Genomic DNA, 19,897 nt, shown 5'->3' on the forward strand with positions numbered 1-19,897 from the left:
ATGGCTGAGATTTGAAGAAGCAAAATTGGACCAGACTGGAGAGGCGTATTAAACAATCGGTAGGATACAGGAAGCTTGGAATGTTCTGAGAGCATTTATTATTAACAAAAATGTAAAACAAAAGCTAAAGGTTTCCACCTATTCAATACTATTTAGTAACCTTAAAGTTACATATATTTCATGAAACTAGTTTTGGTCTTGCTAGAGACCATCAGTCAAAATCAAGTTAAGGCAAGACTTGAATTATGGATAAAATTTATGAAGCAAGCGTGTTAAAAATTCAATGCAAGTCAAGTAAAGGTTTGAATGTTAAAACACTCATCACAATTGCATGTCTTGTGTAAGTTCTCAGTTTTTCCAATTTGAAGAAAGCACTTCACAGAAGACCAATTGAAACACTAAGAAGAATCTTCTTGAATTCAGTTTAGTTGAAACAAGTTATGTTTCTTACCGTCTGCTCTGTCTTACAAAAAGGTCCTTTTCTGTACATATTCCAGCCGTGTTTGATACCTCAACAAGAACCTAGAAATCTTCCTACTGTATCCTTCCTTCCGTCATATTTCTCACATAACTTGTGACTATTTGCAGTGGGACCCATGCAGATCACTCTTTCGGATGGTCGTGATCGTTAAGACGTCAAGTCGATATGATCAGACACCATGGTTGCCCAGTTAGTAATGTTGGTCAAAAAAGTTTTCACCATCAGAATGTTGGCTGGCAGGGTAGGAAAGATGGTGGTATAAAGTTTCTAAGCTTTAGATTGTGTGCCAGTTAAATTCCAGACCTCTGCAGTGTTTATATGGCTGTTGACTATTTGTCTGTCAGATGATTTAAAGCCTTGAGGAGACCCCTTAGTGCTATTTGACAGTAGGCCATGTGCAGGTGCGAAGTTTCACCTCCCTTCGTACTATCATATATCTAGTCATTCATTTCATCTCATTAACTCCTTTGATGAGGTTGTCAGAAACGGCATCTGGTTATAAAAACTTGCTATGATGATTCATCTTGCTTCATACTGAACCCTATAGAGAAACAGGACAAGGGTTGGACATGCATACTCTATTAACTCACAGGTCAGTCAGGGAAAACCTTCTGTGCAGTTTATCGGGATTATTTCCAAAGAAAATGATCATCAAATTTATTCCTGAAAAATGTAGCCAATGGTCATCTTGTGATTCAAGAAGTTGAATAAGATGCAGACATTAGATCTACTGTTTCATGACTGCCTTCTTGGCATCCTTGTCAATTTCATTGCAACTGTGTATAGCTGACAGAAATCGCTATGTAGGTTTCATGATGGACAAAAGTGTTGCTGTACTGGAATCCAAACATACAAAACTTCAAAGCTCTCGTTTTGCTCGGGTGGTATTTCTCTTTTGTTCTTTTTAAGAGTACCAAAAAAAAATGTGAACTGGTGTAATAGTTGCCTGTGGTAATGTTGCGGTTCAAATTTTATATTGAAACGGTCAATATTTTTAAAATGTCGGGTAGATTATTGGGCATCATAAAACGACCTGTTTCCAAATTCTGCAATACAGCTCAAAATTAGATGTGTAATATGTTTTGCTGTTGCACAGTATGTATAATTTTAAGTAATATTTGGCCAGTTTGTTATATACTGTAGGAAAACACAGCGCCTTCGAAATCCTATGAGCATTTGGTCTACTGTGATGTCTATATGAATAATTCAGTTGACAATGGAGGAAGCTTATATGCAATTCCCTCTTAGCTGCTTATTTACCACATTGCTCTTAGTGGAATCTCTTATGCATTTTGGAAAGAGCATAAGTTTTATGCTGGGAATAACAAATATTGAGCACAGTTCTTGATGGAATGAGAATCGTAAGATTTTGGCAAAAAGGAATAAAGTCCCATATATAAAAGGAACAGAACTAATACAAATTGTTATAGGGGAGACTTACCCAACTTTATACTGGAAAAAACTCATAAATGGGTGGAGGATTACTAGAGTTTTGGTGTACCAGTCTTGATTTAGGAAAGGAATGAGAACTTCAGACAATATATTTGTCATGAAAACAATAATAGATAAGTACTTAAAGTGAAAAGGTGATAAATTATATATTACAGCTATAGATTTAGAGAAAGCTTGATTCTGTCGGCAGAGGGGCGGTTGCTGCCAAGTTGGCTAGAATTGGGGTGTTGATTAAAATTAATACCATAGAAAACTGCTTTCAGAGGTTAAATGCAAGATTAAAGTGAAAGGCGACTTAGTGACAGGAGAGATCTATAAAAATATTGGGCTGAAGCCTGTGTGCAAATTATCACTTTTTTTTTTTTTTTTTCCTTATTCAGGGCCATTAGAAATCTTGTCAAGTAACTATAAGGGATTTCTGAATTTCATACCAAAATCATTGCCTTCTTTTGCTGGCCGCCTATCATCAGCCGCTGTTCTGCTTTTGCTCATCGTGGAAGTTGTTGATCACTTATCTGTATTTTGATTGGTTAGAGATGTCCTCCTTAATCCCTTCAACCATTTATCGGAGATGTTCGGTCTGTTGCCCAATATGTGAAAAATGTTCAGTTGAGTTGCATCCATCCTTTGGGAATGAGAACATAAGTCCATGTCTTAACATAAAAACAAAGCCTGGTATGGTCTTCACAGATAACATCCTTCTGCTATCTTTATCATTAATCTGTATGCAGAGAAGCATCACAAGGACTGCTGAATATTGTGCAAAATGGCATTTAAAAATTAACATTTAAAAAATGGGGAACAACTAAAGAAAAAAGTGGTATTTTGAAGGTGTAGAATTAGAGGTAGTGAATAAAATAGAACATTTAGGAATTATACTAGCATCTAACAGTAAGTGGAAAAAACAAATAAGATGAGGAAAAATGAACGGACAACATTTCAAAGAAAGAGATGTTTGGAGAGGAAAATAGCAAAGAATATGTAATGTGATGCAAATACTCCAGACTTACCTTGCATATTCATTTTAAGACTATCTTCATCTGCCCTTGTTCTTCACATACTGGCTGCCATCTTGCTCAGTCAGTTGACTCTCCTGCTCCCCTGACGTCAATTCTACTTGTAATTTCTGGAGTGAACTCAAATTCATATACAAACTTGCCACTGGGCCTAACCCAGCAGGTTGAACAAGAGCCTTTTCTCTGATGGATGTATGAGCACATGATCTTAGACAGAGCTGGTTCTCTGCTCCATGGACTGTAACAATTTTCTAGGTGAGACATAGAGTAAATAATGTGAGAGCTTTTATCATATTCATGCTTGTTTGGAATTGGGAGTCATCGAAGTATAGGACAGTATTTTTCCTTCTGTCTCTTCTGCACTCTGTTTGCCATCTCCTTTGTGGCTAGTGTATGTCAAGATACATGTGGCAATGAAGTAAAGAATGAGATAATACATAACAGGTTCTACAGAATAATAGACTACCAGAATGTAAAGTATACAAGCAGGTAACAAAATATTGGTTAATATTAGAGGGGGAAATACTGAATTGAGTTAACCAACTTCAGATGTAACCCAAGATGAAAAGGATGGTGGATAGAATATGAACGAGACTGCTCTGATATACAGAATGAAGAAAAGCTGAGTAAGAAAGTAACTATTTGAGTGAAAGATAATCTAAGATAAATTGTAGGCATGATATGCGCATATGCTTTGTCAACAAAACAAGGTGAAACTCTTTACGGAGGAGATGGGCACTAGTCTCGTTCAAGGGTAATGGTTATAGCGATCTACAGATTGATAGAGCCCTGCATCGCAGAGGGACAACTGATCGAAGCTCACAGAAAGAGGTGAAGGAACTGCCTACCTGCATTACATTCACAACACCCCAGACGGAATTGCCAAGGTCCTTCACAAGCATAACATAAAAACCGTGTTTGGCACTGTCACTAAAATTGCTTGTAGTTTAGGTAAAAGCAAGGACAAATTGTCACCTCTTACACCCTGAGGTATACAAAATTCCCTGTACTTGCAGCATGGTATACATTGGCCAAACATGCGGTCCATTGGGACTCATTAAGGAACACCAAAGAAATGTCTCAACCAGCCAGACAAGTCAGCAATAGCTGAGCACTACAGGTCTAGGATTATATGGGAAGCTGTGGAAATACATAAGAATCCTAACAATTTCAACAGGGACACTGGCTATCAATTAATACGTGGTTGCCAGCCATTAAGGATTTATGTAGGTATAGTTCTCTGTCCTGTCCTTTCTATATTATTTTGTTTCGGTGTTTTCCAAACTTGTACATTCATCACCACTTGGTTCATTCCAAGCCGTCATGTCATATTGGAGCTTTGTTGTCATCTCCCGCTTGGAGCGCTGTGCCAGCATACAGCGAGCCACCTGGTGATGAAGCGTACCACTACAGTTCTCAAACGGTAAAATATTCTTAAATTCAAACCATCATATTTTCTCCTGAAGATGTGAAGCAAAGTTTTCTGCGAAATGTAAAGAGTTTATTTTCTTGACGTGGCATAAATCCTATAAGCCCATATCTTGTCTACAAGTACGGGCTGTGAAAGCATCCCTGTTAACTAAGATAGAATTCTTACAAAGAATTTACATGTATAAAGTCCACCTATTCAATACAAATTGCCATTTAATGAAGGATCTGTTTAACCCATTCAATGCCAAACCCATATATATATATATATATATATATATATAAAGTTTTGGTGCAATGTGTACTTCACCGATCTCACATGAATGGGATTTAGTGTCATGCTTTGAAATTCCATGCAAATGATCAAAGAAGTTCTGTATGGAAGATATACCACTCCATTTCACTTGTCTTGAAAGCGATGTAATGTTATTTCAGCTTTGTTGAAGTGGAACATCTTTCCTGCTAACGTGTAGCCATCATGGAGTCTTGAAGTATACATTCATCTGTTGAAGAAATTGAATGTTTCCTCATAAATAGTGATTCTGGTGAGCTATATTTTGATAATGAAGATGAAGAATATACAGGGGGTGATATACAACTACAAGAAAGTGCAAGGCAAAGTAGTAATAACAATAAAAATCCATGTTTAATAATGTTCATTGCTTCAATCTTGTAAGATGAATCTGGTTGGAACAGGTGTGGTCCAACTGTGTTTACCACACAAATTGACTGGCTGAAGGAATACTTCAAAATTATGACTCAAATGCTATCTGTTCGTCACATTTCTGGAAAGGAGTGAAGTTTTGAGCTCCATAAATTTCTTCACAGAGAAAAAATGTAACCAGTGTCTAAGAGTGAAGCCAAAAAGCAGAGTGTGAGAACGAAAAAAGTTGAGGTTGAGGAGTTGGAAACGTTACTTGCTTCCTCTTTCTTCCAGCCCTGTGCTTGTATAGTTAAAGTTGGGTTGGTGTTGACCTTCACACTGACTGGGGACTGCTCTGAGATTGTTCGCTAGGAGAAATGGCGGATGAGCCAAGGGAGAGGGAGCAGAAGAATGGGAGGATGGATCTGTATTGTGTTGTGGCAAACTTAATTGTATATTGCTTCGTATCTTTCTAGATTATTGTCAATGAGGATGTTTTTTCTCTGGAATATCATTAAGATTATACATGGAATTAGATTTTTAATCTAGGTTGTTAATATTTTCTAGAATGTTTAATAAAGCTCCCGTTTTAGTTATCTTTGCATAGTGCATTGGCACTGCCGATGGCTACAATTAGCCTACACACTGGCCTCCACGGTATGCACTAGCCAGCGTCTTGGTAGGTGTGCTAGGTACCAACTGATGAGCCCAGCCTAGCACACAAGGGTGAAACGCTGGCAACCAGGAATGAGTTAGCTGTAAAATTTATAATGTCCAATAACAGACCATTTATATTGGTATTATAAATTTACTCATTCGGAACAAATATTTCAGATTCCCTATGGGAATCAACATCTATATCATAAGTGGTATGTTCCGAGCTGTCAGCGGAGAGATGGCGTGGAATGACATTAGTAGACGAATAAGTTTGAGTAGCATCTTTAAAAGTAAGAAAGATCACAATATGAAGATAGTTGGAATTCAAGAGGACAAATTAGGGCAAATATTAATTTATAGGAATGGGAGTTAGGGATTGGAATAACTTACCAAGGGAGATATTCAATAAATTTCCAATTTCTTTGAAATCATTTAAGAAACGGCCAGGAAAACAGATCCACCTGGGAGACTGCCCTAAATGCAGATCAGGATTGATTGATTGATTGAACTAGTCTCTATTGTCAAGATTGCCTCCTTATATAGGTGCCTGGCCAGGCTTCTAGAATGATAGGTTACAAAAATACCTTCACATAAAATCTCGTGCCCAACCCTATGGTTATAATGGACTGAATATTCTACCATCTCGTCTGATCTAGAACCATTCTGGATGTTAGTGTGTTTCACAATTCTGTAGCAGATTACACATCATATACAGGTAATAATAATAATAATAATAATATATATAATAATTTACAGGTTTTTACATTAACTGAACTCGTACAAATATTTATGTACAGCACATGTTTCATGACATAACCTCACAAACTTGATTGTATCGTATGTAATAATAATAATAATAATAATAATACTAACTGGATGTAAACACTTCATAGGCATATATTACAAATAGTAATGATAATTGTAAAATAATCATTCAAGCTTGATAGTTGCATTATTTATCCATGGGTTAAAGAATGTTAAAGAATGTTGTTTTCAAGTTATATCAGTTTATCACACTTGCGTCAACTTTCGCCTGCCAACCATCAACATCTTGAACCGCACAAATATTTTTGTCTGTAATGCTGGTCTGAGGAGTGCGATCGTGTTGCTGATTTTCCACACGTTCTTGTCCTTCCTTGAACTTTTTATGCCAGGCAAACACGTTTCCTTAACAATGTTTGATCACTGAACTCTGCAGTCAATATGTGGCATATTTCAAGAAATTTTATAATTGTGTTGCATTGTGGAGGGGTGCACCTGTTGCTCCGACATCGTGAGCGTTACTGACAAAAAGGCAGGAAATATCTAACAGCACACTCTCTCACTCCTAACGGTCTCGCCTAAGCATAGCAGAAGTGCAGGGCGAGTCCTACCAACTAATGTTCAGGAACAAAAATTCTGTTTATATTTGATTTTGTATGTGCTTGTTAGTTTTCTTTTACACTGAGTTGTATTTGAGTGTGATTCACTTCATGCATTAAAATGAAGTTATACAGGAATTTAAAGCCTGCCTGTTGAAGGAAAATTATTTCATAATCTTGGAGATGGTCAGATGCCTTTGAGATATGTGAAGTGAAAGGGGCAGCAGATGAAGTATTTACCATTCAGCAATGTGGATAGTAATATCCAGAACAGTGGATTGTGTAACATTGTAATGATGTATAGATGCTCTGCAAGAACTCTATTTTTTTTTTTAAAGTATTTTTTAAAGTCTTTACTTTGTTGCACTGACAGATTTTATGGTGATGGTGGGATAGTGGGAAGTTGCAGTGGCTTTACTTAAGCCAGTGTGAAAAGGGAGAAACTGTAGAAAAACATTTTAAGGGCTACTGACAGTGGGATCTGAACCCACCATCTCTGAAATGCAAGCTCACAGGTGCATGACCCTAACTGTATGGCAACTTGGTTGGTACTATGATTGTACTCACTCCATTGCAATAATATATATTTCCCTCCATATTTTGGGGTCATTTTCTCTCATCTTGTCTATTTTTGGTATTTAATATCTTCAAAATGTGGACCTATTTTATAAATAATTCTGTTGATAGATCCTGTGACATGTGCCACTCTTGTCTAAATGAACCTTGACAGGTTTCTTTCTAATTGGTGTGATGGTTTGGATGTACACTTTATTATATACAAAGTAATATTATAATAGTACATTATGCAGCATGCCTATATTGGCAATAAGTAAGAATGAGCATGTTTATAGTAAGAAAGTAACCTTTATTTTTCTCCCGATCTTACAGTTTCACAACCTAATTGATCTTAGCGGAGAAAAATGGAAATTCTCAATTGAAAAAACAAACGAGTAAAACTAGAAAAATTACAAGCAAAAAGCAAAAAAATAAATAAAACAGACTACATAGACAATACATTATAAGGATACAATAATACCCCATGCTGGTGGGCATAACAACATTAAACACAAAAACAAGGAAAAAGTAAACCCACTGGCCTTGTGGCCAACTGTGTTAAACAGAAAACAAAACAGGCAAAATATGGCAACCCAAGGTTAACAACTTCACCTCCTGGGTACGTAATGGCATGTCACCCGATCTCTCCTGACCTAGCATCTTGCATGTGCTAGGATGCCTCCTTGTGGTGGCACACACCAGCACCTCCCCTCCCCCCTTTGCTGCTGCTAGTCAGCAGCGAGGAAGGTTGATATTTCCTCTGATTCGTGAAATTTAACACTGCCTGTGTCATGACAAACCACTACTAGGATCTTCCTCCTCTTGGCACAACTGAGAATTTGCCTTTAAGGCTGCTGTACATCTTTTTCTGATTTTTGTCAAAAACCTACACAAATTTCCAGCACTCTTCCATTCCAACACTAACCTCCTCAAAAGCTTATCTCCATTGCACGGATGAGAGATCCACTCCAATTGTTTAATAAACACCTGCCTCTCTTCCAGAGTTTCTTTATGCTCTTTCAGCAAATGAAAAGTCCTTTTCTTCACCACATAATACAACGTACTTACTTTTATCTTCATCCAACCTTTATTAATATATACACCTAACAACCACCAGATTAGCCCTCTCCTCCTATTTACATTTTCCACTCTCAAATTTACCATCTGATTTACCCTCAAACATTTTTAGGGTAGCCCTAATCAGACATTTGGCCACCAGCTCTTGGTCAGCAATCTCTCTTGCCCTCTTATTCACGTTTCCAATGCGTGCTCCTACTCCTCCCCCATTTAAAATTATAAAACTTGCCCAACCCCAGTCTATCTAAGGTAGTTTTAACCTTGTCCACCCAGTAATCACCATAATAGTCCTCCATTTGATTTTGGTAGGCTGACTGCAGAATTAGCCCCCCCTCCACCTTCTCTTGATCTACACCAGTAACCAAGCACTCTTTTAAAAATATCGATCTTGATGTACTCTTTACACAGCATCTTCGCTCCTGCACTTGCGGTGCATAAGGGTAGGCCCATAACAATCTTGCAGAACATGCTCTAATATCACACTCCTTTTCTACGCCCTAGACCTCCGAAGCATGCAGCATTTTACTCTTCACCACTGCATTAAACACCATACTTTGTATAGCATAGCTTGCCCCCCCTAAATTTATTTTCAGATATCCTAGTTACTGAGAGTGCTGTTTAGCCCTTCCATTTGGCCTGCCTAATCTGCTCCACCCAGCTACCATTTCTACTCAACATCACCCCCAGGTACTCCATCTTTTCCACCATCTATCACTTCCCCATTTATTACCCACTTTAGCCCCTGGTTTCTTTTTATTCCCTTTCCTGCATACCATCACCTTAGACTTCTTACTGTTGATCTTCAATGACCATTTCTTCACAAAACTCCCTACTTCACTCAAAATTCTTTGCAGACCTCCTGTCAATGACGGCAACAATAAGTCATCTGCAAAGATCAATCCAGGAATTTGTTTGCCTAGTACCAGGTGAGCCCACTTCCTCTTTACATGACCACCTAGTAGGTTGTTAATAAACAATAGGAAATGGATTGGCGACAATTTACATCCCTGTTTCAGCCCAACTTTAGACTCGGTCACTCCACTCACCACCCCTTCCTCCACCCTGATGCTACAATACTTTCTTGTATATACTTCTGATTGCTCTTCTCATCTTCTCTCCCACCCCAACCCTCCCCAGTCTTTCAAACAAGGCCTCCCTGCTCACTGAATTGAATGCCTTCTGGAAGTCAATTGTAGCAATAAACACTTTAGTGCCTACTTTTCTCACATATTTATCAATTATAGTTCTCACAATCATTAAATTATCAGCTGTCATCCTCTTTCCTAAATCCATTTTGAAAAATTGATAGAATTGAGTAATCCTCTCCCCTTTGTTTTTATAAATAGGACAATTGAAGGAGTCTGGGCAAAAGAGTGCCAAGCAACATTTTCTTAACTTTAAGGGAGAGCAGTTAGAAAGTTTGTTCAAGTCGTGAAATCGTACCATTCACGGGAATGATGTAATAATAGCTTTGAAAGGTTCAGTAATATTCATTGTATGTGATTTGCAGGCATAATTTCTTTTGGGCTGCTATTTGTAGAGTAAGTCAATACTTTTTTAATACCATGTTACAGAATACTGTGGCTTGGCACTTATTGCCCCAATGGGAGTGACACTTATCTTAGGAATATTATTTTGTGATAATGAAACAATGTCTGATATTTCAACTATTTTAATCAGAAATGAAAACTAACACCAATCTTCAATTAAAATAACATTTCCACCAATATTTAAATTGGTAGCAGTGGAAATCAGGGTAGAACTGGCAACTGAAAAGAATTTAAATAAATCAACATAAACCCATCACGGAAAAAGGTCTATCTTTTAACTATGATCTTTTCAAAATATGGAATTTAGGGACTTACAACTGCACATGCATAACATTAAAACTAAAAGATCATTTGCTGCTCCTTTCCTACACTTCTTCAACTTCATTAGTGTCTTCAGAATCAGGAATCAAGCTGAGATAAAACTGGTGATGGACAGGTGGGACATAGTCCAGGAGTTTCAACATATCTTGCAGTTTATTTTTCTTTATTTTTCGCACAGTAGTGTACTTTCGTTTCAAGCTCAACGTTGTGGTGTTGCCTCTTTTTTGCTCGCTACAGTCTTCAAAATCCATATTCACTCTTGTTTTTAGTTTGATAAACCATGGATTACTTGCTTCAAATTTCATCAAATTATGTTTGTGATTTTAAATTCCATGCCACTTACACGTTTTTTTACTGGTGTTCAGGAGTCCAACTTTGAATGCTGCCAGGTCATAAAAGTCGTCTTGTTTCGTGTCTGTTACACTGAACTTCTTTCTCCCACATTCTTGAATGATACATTTCTAGTCGGCAGCATCGTCGAGGCGGTTAATTTTGTTGGTACTTCTCAATTTTAACAAAGTCTCTATCTGATGGCAAGAATGTGTGACCAGATGTTCAAAACCAGTGTTCGATCTCATTAAATCGTTTAGTGTGAATTAAATAAGGCCAGAGTGCCATTATATTCCAGTTTTTATTCTGGCCCCTGCAATTATCAGAAAAAATCACAAGCTTTTTAGCATCGATGGCGTTTGTTTTCAGATACTTCAAAACTGCACTACCTATTTTGTCACTGCCTCTCCTACATTACTCTTATCCCACAAAAACATGCACACTAAGTCTTTACCACAGTCATGAATGCCTACATTGTATGTCCACAATTTCTGTAGCTTGGCTCTCCTTCAGGTGTCCCGTATCTCTGTTTTACAGGAATAGCTCCAATACATCCAAATAAATAAGCATTTTGCTTATCAAAATCAGCGAGATCCCAAAACCCATTAAATATTGACAATATCTGTTCAAGTTCAAAACATCTCAGGAGACAGTGACATAGCTCTCCAACTTTTGCTCCTGGAACAACTTTTCTGGTCTTACGTGCTACATATTCTCTTCCTAGAATTTGGGCCTTTCTCAGGCAAATGTTATGGTATCCTTGAATGATCCAGGATATCCTAAACAGTGTAAAACACGAAGTCTTAGTATGAGAAATACCCATGTTGTATCCTCTGTTATGTAACTAATAACGATTACTTTAAGAGTGCAGCAAAATTATGCACTAGTTTTTCTGTTAACTCGTTTGAACCTCTGATTGCAAGTGACAATGTAACCTTTCTTGAGAAAGATGACTGACACCAACAGATTTAAAATTGGAGCAATGTGCCAAGCCAAATAATGCATATTTGTGAATGTTGGTCAATAAAGGCCTTAAACTAACTTCAGTAAACTTTGAACTGAAAAAGCCACTTGCTATAGATCCAAGAGTGTTATAACGGTTCCTAAAACATTACCTAATGACTTAATAATTTACATAACCCCAGCAACAATGGTGGAAACTTTAGTTATGGTCAAAATAATGCCAAGCAACACTTACCTCACTTCCACTTTGAGAGGAAATTTCACATGCTATGTGAGGAAGATAGTCTGCGTCTACATCAGGATCACTGAGATATTCTTCAGAATCACTCGAAAACACAAGCTTCCTCCTACAATCCATGGTAATCTGGGTCTCCTGGTTGCTTGACACTTTTGCTCCGAGTTTCTAAGAACTGTTGGGGGCAACAAGATGAGTCACATGCAGTGCCACTTGAATGTGTTTCTATGCAAGTTTTCAGTGTTTACTGATAGCTTATCATAATCCTCAACAAATGGCACAGACAGCTCAGTTTTGTCAAAAATGTTGCTTGGCATTCTTTTGCCCTGACCCCTTCAATTATGATCCCCTTCTGCCATTCTGTAGGGAATTTTGCCCAAACTCTATCACCTGCCTATTTTTTGCTACTTCCTTCCAATACACATTAGTTATCCTACTTTCCCCTCTGCAGTCCTGATCTTCAGTTTACTTATCACTCGTCACCACCTCGCCTGTTCTCTTATCCAACTCTTGACAGCCCCTCTCTAACCCACTTTCCACTTTATAACCTCCATCAACCCTTACCCACCCTTCCTGTTCGCCTAATAGTTCCTGGAAATACTCCACCCATGTTCCATATTTGATTTTTGGTTTCGTCTCTACTCGTCCCCTATTAATTTTATTAACCCTTGCCCACACCTTATCTCCTTCCCTGTTTAAAGCTTCTGTTTGAGCCTCCTGCCATGCCTTTTTCCTCTCTCCTAGCATTTTCTTAAATTCCTTCAACCTGCAGGATTGTTCCCTTAACCCCCTCCCACCATGTTTCCTGAACTTAACCAGCCCTCTCATCACTGCCTTCCTTTCTGCCTTGCATTTCTTATCAAACCAACCCTCCCCCACCTCTCTGGTCTTATTCCTGTGTGATTTTTTCCTATGCTACTCTCCTCCCTGTATATTCCAGTAGCTCTACTGTCCTATCAATATAATTGCCTTCTGCTGCTATCTCAATCCCTACCCTGATCTGGAATTCTTCCTCTTCCAGAAAATTACTTAACTTTGCTTTACCCTCCTCTGTCCAGATATACTTGGGGACTCTGCGGCCTCTCACTCCCCCCCTCTGCACCCCCATTCCTATTCACGATTATATATACTGGGGAATGATGAGATTCTACCCAATCAACCACTTCCATCCTGTTGATTCTGTCTAACATATCTTCTGAACTAATAATCAGATCAATAACACTTCCTCCTTCATTTGTAATGTCATTTTTCCTTCCATTGCCCTTCCACCACCCATTTAGAATGTACAAGTTGCTTGCCCCACATACTTCTAACAACTTCTGTCTGTAAATGTTCCTCCCTTTATCTTCACTTACCCTACCTCCCATCTTTACTCTCATTTCCTCTGTACCATACTCTGGGCTGGAGCACCCAATTCTCGCATTCAAGCCCCCTAACAAAATCACTCTGTCCTCTTCATACTTGCCACTAATAATATTTATTTTCTCTATCAGACCATCAAAGAAGTAATCATTTGCATATATTGATCCCCTTGGTGTGTTGTATATGAAATCCATACACACATTCTTCCTTTCAGCTCCCTCCATTTTAAACCTAACCCATAAAACCTCTTCTAGCTCATCTATATCTAACTTGATCACTTAATGAAAATAATGAAATTCTGCCAGGATTTCTCCCCTTTTTCTTAGTGTTATTCCTTACCATGAACCCCTTCCAGGTTAGATTTATCCCTTCTTTTAGCCATGTCTCTAGGAGGGCTACTATGTCATAACTCTCCACCATCTTACTAACCTATTCATTCCCTAGCTTACTTCCTACCCCTTCAATATTTACAAAGCCTATCTTATACCCTAGCTGCCTACTACCCTCCTCTGCCCCCTCCTTGTCACCCTATTTCTATTTACCTCAGCTGCATTATTAAACTTGTAGTCCTTCTGTTTCCTCTCTGCTCTCTACCTTCTTAGATGTCTTACCTGACTCTTTGCTCCTGCTCTCCTCCTGCCCTTTATTTTTGTCCTCCACAGATCTTTCAGACTTACACTTCTAGTCCTGGTCGTTACCTCTCTCCGGCTACTTGTCTTCTCCAAGACAGCACTTTCCGGTGGCACACGACTGCTTATGCCCCTCTCTGTACGATGAACATCCTCTTCTTCCTGGCCATCTTCACTCTTGCCTCTTCTTTCTTCATGCTGGTCCTCTCTCCTCCCCTTGCCAACAGCCGTTTCTCCATCATCCCCTGCCGAGCTCTCCTCTTCTCTTGTTGCACCTGCTGCTCTCTTTTCCCTAATTTTGGTCCATATGTTGCAGCCTTTCTATTGGCCATTCTCTTACCCAGTGGCTATTCTCCACCACCAACTTATTGCCCTTAATGAACGCTCTCAGCCCTTGTTTCCTCGCACTCCACGTGTCTTAATACTTTAAACTCTCTGCTTGCTTCACTACCTAGATCCTGTTTCAACCATACCTTCTCTTCCTTTAAATTCCCTGTGTTCCTTAGGACAATGTCTACCATCAGGGTAGATATCAGCTTGAGCTTAATTGGTCTCCCACCTCTGCCTTTCACTCTTCCCACTCTCTGTACCTCATCACTATCTACTTCCCATCCATTTCTCTTGAGTTTTGCCACCTCCCTCTCCAGTAACTGGACTTTCAATTGCATGTCCTCCATCTCTGCCACATTCTCCTCACATTTTCCTTCAGCTCATCCACCTCACTTTTAATGCACTGTCTTAGTTTTTTAACTCCTTGGAATGATCTTGTATAATCTCCTTTAGTTGGTCTGACATGCCTCCTCCACTTTTAGCGCCTCTCTTCCTACCCTAGGGCACCAATTGGGCTTGGCCCTGGGTTTAACTCTACTCTACCTATTATAAGCAGTGCTGATAGCACCACTGCCACCAGCAACCCTGCCATCTCCCCTACTTCCTCACCCTTCATCCTCTTACTAAATTGATCTTCCTCTTGCACTGCTAACTTCCAATCCTCACTTGATCAAGTTCTAGCGCTATCCCCATACTTCAGCACACACTCGGCATATCTGCCCATACTGCTTACTCGTTTGGGACTCGCATGTTTATAAAATGAGCGTCTTTATTACCATTATAGATGAGTTGCATATGACTGTATGCTCAACAATAATTCTAACTTTATTTTTTTAAATATTCATAAATTTCTGTTGATATGTCACTTGACAGTTGAGTTTACTGAACAGTGCAGAGTGCATGTGCTGTGTTATTGATTTTCTGTGAGTGGATCAGAGACCTTGACAATGTTATGTTTTAAAAGCTTTGATAGGTTATCATAACCTAGCTTTATTTCAAGTACAAATTGTTTATTGTACAGTTGAAGTGAATTTGTGGGAATGTGCTGTGTGGTTGTGGAATATTAGTAGGTGCATTGATGTTAATGTGTGACATGTTGGATTTTGCTATCCTTGCCTAATTAGTCAGTTGTATCATAATGAAACTTGGAACTATAATGAGCCTCATTAAGATTGTTTTCTGGCTTATATTTTGGCATTGTTGAGCATAAATGATATTACAGTTTAAAGGATTAGTTTTCAGTTAACCTCTTTTGTGATTTAAAACAAAATTGTAAAAATCATTTTCTTTTTGTTTGCAGTTTGGTGAAAGCTGTCTCTGTGTATTTTGTGGAGGAGGTGGAGATTTGCTATGGCAGTTAACAAGTTTTTCAGCAACCAGGATGAGAAAGTACTGGTGTAATTTTGAATTTTGCACAGGAACTTCATTTTTTATTGAAACGAATCATTACAAGCTGGACATTATTAATACTTGTATTATTTCAGTGAAGGAAATGAATATAAAACTTTCTGACAGAACTATGTTCCTAATCAAGTAATGAAGTGCATTGATAAAAATAGCAAGTTGAAAATAAATTTCTATTTGAATATAGTTAAAGTATGAGGTGGTTCTTTTTAAGGAATTACAGTTTTGATATAGAAAGAAGTAATGTATTTTTCAAGTAATTCTTTTACCTGTAAGCCTGTACCTCAAACTAATTCTCACTGTAAGTTCTAAGCATATTAAGGCACTTGTCACATGAAACCAGCTTATGAATTCCATCCTCATAGAAATCTTCTGCCTGATGTGCCAGCCACTGCAGTGTAGTTGATTTTGGGTCATTGTGGTGGTGCTGACCTAAATGCTTTTTTTTCAAATGTAGGAACAAGTGGTACTCACTAGACACTAGGTCACATCTGGAAGATCAAATTGTCCCAAACCAAATGAAGCAATGAGGTCTCGGGGTTGATTAGCCGTGCGAGATCTTGCATTGTTGTGAAGGAAAAGAACTTCTGTTGTGAGCATACCATGCCTTTTGTTTTGGATTGAGTGAGCACAACTTCTGATAATCTAAGCATCCTGACATAATTTCATAAAGGACACTCCTTGACATTTCAGGCAACTCAACTTATGACAAAACTAAAGCATCTGTTTCCTGGAACTGTTGTGTCAACTTTTTTGCACAAAGTCTTCAGTATTGTCAGATGGTTGCCCACTATGATTTTTGTTGTTGACATTAGTTCTTTAAATCCTCTAACCCATTTTCTTACCATTTGTTTGTTCATAGTGTATTCTCCATTCACTTCACTAACCTGCTGATGAATTTAAACAGCTTTCATGCTTTTTCCATTTAGAAATTGAATCACAGCATATACTTCATACTTGGCAGGACTGTTAATTGTCGGAGCCATTTTCAATACGCACAAAGAAACATAAATACGGGTGAATGCTTCCATGATGGTGTTTGTGGCTAGCCTACAGATGTACACACTGAGTTTGCATGTTCTGAATGATTACCAAACCACTGCAGTGGCCATATTTGAAAATGGTACTTAAACATGCTTTGTATATTGTGGAACTTTCTGTAATAGACTACATAAAATTTAGATTTTTCCAATAACTTCTGAAGAAAAACTGTTTGGTATTTTAAACTTTAACATGGGACAGAATTGAAAAGAATTTCTCAAAGTGTCTTATTATATAATAAAATTCTTAGTAACTTAATTTTTTATTGAAATAAAATATTACAATTTGAAGAACATCACTAATACTTTCATTATTTCAGTAAAGGAAATACATATAAAATTAACTGCACAATTGAAAAAGTTGTGGGGTTGTCAGGCATTTTTATTTGAAATGTTTTTAATAGTTCTTATGGACAATGAAGTTATAAAATTAATGTTTTTTGAGGACATATATTGAGTCAAAATGAAACTTGTACACTAAAAGAAAGCTTTTTTTATTTGAATTCAACAAAAAAAATCTTTATTTTAGCCTTGGTTCTGATTTAACAAATACACATTTCTCTAAGGTACAGAGTAAATACTTTTATTTCTTGTACTTTCAAAGAAAATTAATACTATCTTAAATATAAATGAAACAGGTCAAAGTAAAACTTGTACACCTTAAAGTGATCTGTAATAACATGTTTTTAACAGTCAATACTTTGTAGGATGCCCTTTTTCTCATAGGCATAGATTGTACCAAAAACTTTTTGTAATAAGATGGATCTTTTCTTCCATTCTTCACATAGCCATTTTCAGATTATCTTTGTTTGAAATCTGGTGCTTTGTTATTGCTACTTCCAAGTAATGCCATAGATTTTCCATCACATTCAAGTCTGGTGACTGAGGTGTCTTGTACTTTTGGGCAATTATATAGCAGCCACATCTGCTTTGGATTATCTTTGTAGTACTTAAGCCTTTGAGCATTAGGTCTGTAAATGTTCTTTCAGTATATCTAGATACACATTTTGACCCATGGTCCCATCAATAAGTCAACTCTCCTGGTCCACTAGTTGACATGCACCCCCAGACAGTTTAAATTACCTCCACAATGTTTGACACTTGGATGTAGATTGTTTCAACTCCTCATTTGGTTTCCTTCAGACAATCTTCCCATCTGATCTGAAGAGATTGTATTTGCTTTTATCTGCAAAAGTAATGGTCTTCCAGAAGTTAAAATCATTTTCTATATACTCCTTAATCAAGCTCAAGATTTTCTTCCTATTAATCTTGCTAACATGTTTTTTCCTAGCTATTTGTCCATGCCTGTTACTTTTCCTTAGGATAAGTTGAATAGTTTCTGGATGTCCTCTCTTATATTCTCAGCTATCATAGCCTGTTTTGGAGCATGAATTGCTGGATTTTTCTTTACTTGTCTTCCTATCAAATGTTCCTCCCTGAGGTTGAGATTTTTTCTCACTCACCTTTTTTATTTTCAATGCTGTGAGTACTTTTATATCTGTTTGCAATGCACTGTTTCCTGTTTGAGTTTACCAATTTCTTGGAATGATTATGATGAAAAATCATGAGTTTTCTTTTGAAGATTGTCCTCATTGATGCCTCATGATAGCCTGGAACTTGTTTGAACTTAACAGCTCACCACAACAAACTGAATGTGGTGTTGAAATGCAAAAATATAACATTTGTACTGCCCTCTTATCTGCCCATGTAGGACTGAGTTTCATTTTGATGAGTCCCAGTAATATAGACAAAAAATCTGTTATATCTTAAGTGATATGACTAGCCTGTGGTGATTTAATAATTCAAGACATCTTTGTTTCACACATAAACTGTGAACATAAATTGTCCACATTTCTATTCATTTTGACTTTCTGTATATTCTGAAATAGCCATATGGCGTGTCATTAGTAATGGCTGGCTGAAGTTGGGATTTTGAGTTGGCTATCTTATTGCAGTCAAATAAGAATTTAATTCTGTTGACCTCAAAAGTTTGTAGGAAAGACCTTATATAAATAAGCCATGTTAAAAAAAAAAAAAAAAACAAGTTCTGCAAGGTACTTAAATATGTATAAATATGTTGTTACATATAGTTATAATTTGAACTTAATCCATTATATATTTGGTATTTCATATTCATTTTGGAATATAGAGAAGCTAATATTTTTGAAATTTGAGAAGTGATCCAAATTTATACCATTCCAGTACTTTTCAAATTCATAATGCCAGTGTTCTTTTTTTGGTTCATTGTTGTGACCTGTTATTAATTTGAAGTTGGCAACTGCTTCCTATTAACTGCTGAATAAGTGCCAGGTTTCTCATATTTAAAGTGCAGTTTGTGTTTTAGCACTAGAGATTAACAAAAGGTGAATGCTTATATTTACATGTAATGTTGAGAAAATTAAGTAATAAAGGTTTGAAAATAACAGGACTTGTTAATGTTTATACATTCCTTTAATTTTCCTTTCAATTTAATAAAATACACTTCTGGATTTTGAACACTTCACTTTTCCATTCTAAATAAATGAAAATTACAAAAGTTTGGACTTAGGTTGTTTTTTTTTTTTTTTTTTTCATAATTGCATAAACATATGAATCACACAAATACTTTACAACAATATTTCAGAAGTTTGGACTTAGTTTTTTTTTTTTAATTTTCAGAAATATAGTAAAAATAAATTAAAATTAAACATTTTTACCAGAAAAACACCTTAAAAATATACCCTAAGTCCAACACCTCATTTCAAGTGTCCAGGTTCAGCGTCGAAACTTTTATGAATCGCGAACTTTCCTGTTCAAGAAAAAAGAATTATAGAAAAATTAATATTAATAGGTACAAGTAATACAGTACTACTATTGCAGAAGAGGGGAGCATTTTTACTCCCCCACTTGTGCAATAGCAGTACTTAAAACACATCAAAGCACCTGAAAAAAAACACTGTGTGATATCAGATAAATCTTTGATAGGACTCTCACTACATCGAACCTGAGGGGGTTTTGGCCAATAGGGTTTTGTTACCCATTAAAACATTTTACACAGGGGTATCCGCAGGTGCAACGATAAGC

The 19,897-nt window shown here is 37.2% G+C and overlaps 2 long non-coding RNA genes across 4 annotated transcripts in view; one reads left to right on the forward strand and one right to left on the reverse strand.

Moving 5' to 3' along the window:
• LOC136866392 (uncharacterized) overlaps positions 1-19,254 on the forward strand; it is a 39,169-nt gene extending 19,915 nt beyond the window's left edge. The window contains exon 3 of the long non-coding RNA XR_010859538.2: positions 15,691-19,254. This is a non-coding gene — a long non-coding RNA (uncharacterized lncRNA). The remainder of the gene's footprint in view (positions 1-15,690) is intronic.
• The window catches only part of LOC136866391 (uncharacterized), a 93,606-nt gene that overhangs the window by 3,625 nt on the left and 70,084 nt on the right, over positions 1-19,897 (reverse strand). Inside the window, exons 6-8 of one of the 3 annotated variants that reach the window (XR_011017937.1) lie at positions 4,769-4,880; positions 2,944-3,187; positions 2,481-2,558 (exon numbers count right to left, since the gene is read on the reverse strand). This is a non-coding gene — a long non-coding RNA (uncharacterized lncRNA). Of the gene's footprint in view, positions 1-2,480; positions 2,559-2,943; positions 3,188-4,768; positions 4,881-19,512; positions 19,623-19,897 lie in introns of those variants that run through there. The other 2 variants (XR_011017936.1, XR_010859536.2) reach the window with 2 other exon arrangements.

The sequence above is a fragment of the Anabrus simplex genome, chromosome 3 (genome assembly GCF_040414725.1).
Source record: "Anabrus simplex isolate iqAnaSimp1 chromosome 3, ASM4041472v1, whole genome shotgun sequence".
Lineage (NCBI taxonomy): Eukaryota > Metazoa > Arthropoda > Insecta > Orthoptera > Tettigoniidae > Anabrus > Anabrus simplex.